This window comes from Peromyscus leucopus, unplaced genomic scaffold (genome assembly GCF_004664715.2).
Source record: "Peromyscus leucopus breed LL Stock unplaced genomic scaffold, UCI_PerLeu_2.1 scaffold_1244, whole genome shotgun sequence".
Lineage (NCBI taxonomy): Eukaryota > Metazoa > Chordata > Mammalia > Rodentia > Cricetidae > Peromyscus > Peromyscus leucopus.
Genome location: NW_023504385.1, coordinates 12,753 through 18,784, shown reverse-complemented (window position 1 = coordinate 18,784; position 6,032 = coordinate 12,753). Strand labels below are relative to the sequence as shown.

The 6,032-nt window shown below is 43.5% G+C and overlaps 1 pseudogene; it reads right to left on the bottom strand.

The window, feature by feature from the left end:
- Positions 1–752: 752 nt before the first annotated feature.
- Positions 753–3,217, bottom strand: LOC114687432 (annotated as a pseudogene).
- Positions 3,218–6,032: the final 2,815 nt, after the last annotated feature.

Sequence of the window (6,032 nt, the reverse complement as noted above, 5' to 3'; positions counted from 1 at the left end):
TGCAGCATTGAGCTGCATTGGCTGCTTACCCCAGGAGACCCCTCTACAGGCCCCCTGTACTAGTGGTTGTGGTTGAAAGAACCCCTCGCTGTATTCTTGATAGGGCTGTGTATCCTACCCTCACCATGTCTACAGAGAGTGGTGCCAGGCTTCTGCTATGTCCCACTTTTTCATCAGTGAGGAGAGATCTGGCTTCTGCCATGTCCCACTGCTAACACAGAACTTTGCAAAGGTGCTCAATGAAGAGATTTGGGTAAAAATTCCATTTACTTTTTTTTTTAGTTTAATTAGTTAACCATAATGAGAGACTAAAACATTGTAAGACAATCAAAAAATAATTTTATTTTTGTTGTTCAAGTTAATGACAAGTTATTTTCCAATTGTCCAGGAAATTCCAATTTCAATGTTATGGTACATTATTATATATTACAACTTAAGACAGAAGTCATTTTCATTTGTTTCAAAATAATAAAATTCTTGTAACCTGGGTCAACAACAACACATGCATTACTAATGACATTTGTAAACTTAGAACTAATGAATCTTGTAGTAAGAGTATTAACATTTTGGAATATTATACAACAGAATAGTAAGAGTAGAATGCTTCATACTCTCCTCCCACCAGCTCCAGAATGAGGGTACAGTATTTCGGATCATAGATTCTGTCTAACCTAATGTTGCTTGGAAACTGCCAGTGCACTAGGATGTGTGGTGGTCTGAGCAAGTAGTATCATCTGCTGGACATTTCTGGTCTAGGCCCTGTCTAGCTCATCTCTCAAAGCCTCTGCATGTTTTTCAGGGTAGGAGCTGGATCACTTTTATGATGTTGGCAAAAAAACTCCATGACTTCATCTTGGTGGTTTCTGCAAAAGCCCTTCAGCCCCACAGGAACTCATGGCTAGGAGGATCGCTGTCAGCACCAGCCTGTATTCCAGGTACCCTTCCTGCACAAAATCCTCAGTGATGAGCTTCCTAGATTTTCACATAGGAAAGGATCCCTGACATCACACAACCCTATGTTATTCAGCATTCTCCAATCACCTCCTCACTGACAGTTTCCCTGCATGAAAATGACAACCAGTATGACTATTAGGAGTCTGTCTTGGGCTTACCCTGAACATCACTCAGCATCCCATCATAGTGAGCCCCAAGCAGTAACAAGGATAAAGTTTGGATAAAAGGTCCACTTCTATCATGTCAAAACCAAAGACCAGCCTTAAGCACTCAGAGACCTCACTAAAGATCACAGGTAGTACTCCTCATACTCTTTCATAAATCTTCCAGCATTTCGCCTTGGTGATGAATTCCTTCATTCACACTTGAAAAGCAAAAGTGAACCAGTCAAATATCTTTATTTTTTATTTTTTTTAATTTATTTTATAATTTAATTTAATTACATATCAGCCACTGATTCCCTTGTCCTTCCCGGCCCCCCCCCCCCCGTCTTCCCCCCAACCCACCCCCCATCTCCTCCAGGCAAAGACTCCCCTGGGATTCAGCTCAATCTGGTAGATTTCAGTCCAGGCAGGGCCAGTCCTGTCCTCTCAGGCTGAGCCAAGTGTCCCTGTATAAGCCCCAGTTCCAAACAGCCAGCTCATGTGCTGAGGACAGGTCCCGGTCCACTGCCTGGATGCTCCCAAAACAGTTCAAGCTAATCAACGTCTCACTTATCCAGAGGGCCTGATCCAGCTGGGGGCTCCTCAGCTATTGGTTCATAGTCCATGTGTTTCCATTCATTTGGCTAATTTGTCCCTGTGCTTTTTCCAACCTTGGTTTCAACAATTCTCGCTCATACAATCCCTCCTCTTTATCGCCAATTGGACTCCTGGAACTCCACCTGGGGCCTGGCCTTGGATCTCTGCATCCACTTCCCTCAGTCATTGATGAGGTTCTAGCATAGACAATTAGGGTGTTTGGCCATCTATTTATGCATTGTGCAACAATGACATGGTCTTCCAGCTTCTCTAATTGGTTGCAAGAACCTCATCCAAAGGCCTTCAGGAATGGAGCCTATGACTATAAGGGGAAAGCAGGCTCTCTCAGGACTCTGGGGAGAACTTGGTGTTCTACTATCATACATATCTTCCTCCTGCTCTGCCACAGTCATGATGATCTGAGCATTGTCTATATCCCTTTGGGCCCAACGACTGTCTGGAAGGTTGCAGTGATGATGTTATGGGAATCCTCCATCATGACTTTCCTTGTGATAGCAGAGAAGATATCATCCCAGTCACAGCAATGGGATTCACAGGCCTGATGGGAGAGGGAGAGGTGAGGTGAATGAACACTGCTGTAGCCACTCTCTTTCAGCTCTCAAATAGTCATGTTGTTTGATTTCTCTTGAATGTGCTCTAAGTCACAAGGACTCTTACCAGTCCTAGAACCCCAAGAGCCAGAAAGCAGAAGAGAACCAGCTATTGGGGACATCCAGGTCACAGATCATGAGCCCTCAGGCTAATAATAGAATATTTGGGCCAGGAAATGTGGAATGTCTATATTCTGGCAGTTGGAACCCTTGATACATACTTGCAATATGTACCTTCCCTAACTTCTGAGGCTGCATAACCTTGCTCTTATAAGAACTGAAGACACTGTCTTTTGCCAAGACTTTCAATGCTGCCCCCTAAACTACTATAAGAGATGGTGACAACATCCTACAGCTGCAAACTGCTAGTTTGAAACTGGGTTCTCCGCCGGGCGGTGTGCACACGCCTTAATCCCAGCACTCGAAGCAGAGCAGCGGATCTCTCTGAGTTCAAGCAGCCTGGACTACAAGTGAGTCCCAGAAAGCGCAAAGCTACACAGAGAAACCCGTCTCGAAAAACGAAAAAAAAGAAAAAAGAAAAAAAAAAAAAAAGAAACTGGGTTCTCATTCTTCATAGGAAGAGTGAGATGGACTATGAAAATAACCTACTTAAGTAAATGCGTGCCTTCTATGCTCACACTGTGTCTCAGCTTTCCCTGTCAAGGATGAACACCACCCTTCTGCTGGCCTGTAGCAAACTCTTAGGTTTCCACATCTCTGAAACAGAATAAAAGGGATTAAGAGTGCTTCATATCTGGTTACACCTGTTTAGGTTAAATTGCAAGAGGTAGCTCAATCAATGTGTTCATGTGTCATGAATGGGAACCTGCCCAACACTCACCTTGATAAATGAAAAGGATGAACTGCTTCCTTTGATGATCTGAGGCTACTTCTTTAACCCAAGAGCCTATTCTGTGAAAAGAGGGAAGAGGACACGAGTGAGGGAATCATCCATGGTTCCTGTTTCTCACAACTGACAGGAGGCAGTAGGGGATGGGTCTCAGTATTTGTGTGCAGGACTACTGTAGTCTTCACCTTGAGTCCTGACACTCCTGAAAGCCTCCCTTTGATGACTCCAGTCAAATCCCCTTTACCAGATCTTTCAGCTCCCTGAACCAGTGACCTTCAAAAAAAATAGTGTGATCAGATTGATAGCCCTACCCAGGACTGTGGAGTTCAGGTATGTGAGGAGTGTTTGTGGCCCATGTCTGTACTGTGGACAGGGATTTCCATTGGTGGTCATACTGACATTGCAAATCCTGGAATCCCCTTTTCAACTAAGTCACCCACTCTGGTCAGATTCCTCACCTCCTTGACATCTAAGCAGTATCACATCCCTTCACATCTATGTAGGTCGTCTGGGATATTCACATGACCTGGGCTCATCTTTCTGAGGCTGGGCTTCTCTAAGCCCACCTGAGGTTCATTCATCTGTTTGTCCTTCCTGACATCTTCCCTCATGTCCAGATGACGCAAGACTTCCTCTCTCAAAGACTCCACCTTCCTGCATAAAAGCAAGCATGCCACTTAGTGTCTGAGTGTGGCCTCAGAACATAACCAGGCTGTACAGTCCCTTCTTTATGTCTGTGGATAATACAGTCCACAGAAGTCCATATCTAGGATCTGCTGATCCCTCTGTTCACTGCAAGTGGTTTCCTCTGCTGACCTGATACCACTCCTAGGACCAAACTCATCACCTCCCAGAGAAATCCCACCCCAAATCATGAAACATGAAGGAGAGGTAGCATTCATATACTCAGGCTCTCCAGACAACATTAATGGGATGGCAGTATTATGAGGTCCTTTGTTTTTTTTTGGGGGGGGAAGAGGGCTATTCCTCTTCATACCTTAGTTTTCACCATGCAACTCACCTAGATTGCTGATAAATGCTGGACACCTCCTCTGGTAACCTTTATGTGCTCCTTCTGTTGCTCTGATGATACCTTTAACTGACAGGCTCACCTTCCTGCAGAGAGATAGAAGTGATAATGAAGAGTATCCAGTGGGAAGTTCACAAGGCTCATAAGAGCAGGCCAACAGAAATGGTAAGCTGGATTATATGTGGACTGACGATCTAGAGTGTGCTGTGCTCACTGAACCCTCAGAGTTTACTAATGTATCCAAAGACCTCTTTTGTCTATGAACTCAGAAAAAGGCTCTGACCTTAGATCTGAGGTCAAAGTAGGCCACTCTCCCAACTAGTCTAGCCACATGTAGTACAGTTTACAGATACACAGCTGAATTATCTAGTGTAGCACCTCTTCAGTTTACTCTTAGGGTCTCACCATATCACTTCATGGAGCCTAGACCCTCTCTACTCCAGTTGCCTCAGAAAATGATCCAAATCAGAGTCCCCTTGGAGGACAGAGGCTCATTCCTACCAGTGCCCCTGTCCCCATTTGGTGCATATGGTCAACAGAAGAGTACTGATTTGGGGTTCCTTTGCCTAGGCACAATGTCTTACCTTGATTCCAAGAGTACCTAGAAAGATATGGGTACAAAATCATCTTTTAAAAATATTTTAATAACTTTTGGATAATTTCATACATTGCATTTTAATCATACTCAACACCTCCCCCAAATTCTCTTAGATCCCATCCCTTCTATATCCACCAAACCTTGCATTCTCATACTTTCCAGCCCATTGAATCCAATTTGCAATGGCTATATATCCTTGAGTGCATGAACATTCATTGAAGCATCTCAACTGATTAAAGGCTGTACCCTTAAAGAAAACCAATTCTTACCCAGTGGCTATCAATTACCAATAGTTCCTCAGCGAGGGGTGGACCTTATATCCCTCACTATGCTGGGATTTTGTCTAGCTCGGAGCTTAGCCCTCTTGATTGGGCTCCCTTCATTCACTTGGGACAAAAAGAGTAAAGCTGGATTATTTGGGGTGCCTCCATCTGGAGCAGGGCTTCAGAAGTCAAACCACAGCTTCCACCCTGACCTCCCCAAAGCCCAGCTGGTTCTCTCTGTTCAGTTGACCTGAGAATCAGATTTTGACTACCAGAATCTTTTTATTTTATGTATATGATTGTTTTGCCTGCGTATGTATTTATACATAACACATGTGTGCCTGGTGCCTACAAAAGTCAGAAAGAGGCACCAGATTGCCTAGAACTAGAATTGTGAACCACCATATGGGTGGTGGAATTGAACCTGCAAGAACAGAAAGTGCTCTTAACCACTGAGCTATCTCCTGATTCATAGAATCCCAGAATTCTTTTTTTCTTCTGCTTTGTTATTTTTATTGAAAATATAATATTTTATACAGTATATGATCTCCTCTCCCTCAACTTCTCCCAAATACCTCCACCTCTCTACCCACCTAAATCCACATCCCCTTTCTCTCTCTTGCTAGGATACAAACATGCATCTAAATATTAATAATAATAATTAGATACAATAAAACAAAACAGAATAGGACAAAACAAACAAACAGAAGAAAAAGAACCAAATAAAAAGACCAAGAGACACACATATTCACACAGAAATTCTATAAAAATGCAAAACCAGAAACTGAAATATATACACAAAAGACTGGTAAGGGGAAAATAAGTCCTGACAAAGCATTATGACACAAAGAACCTCCAAACACATCACTGAGTTTGGTTTGTGTTGGCCATCCACTAGCTGGGCATGGGGCATGGCCTCAAGAGTGGTTTGTATACCCAGGTTGACCTTGTTGGAGAAAACCAACTCTTTGTGAGCAGCTATCAGT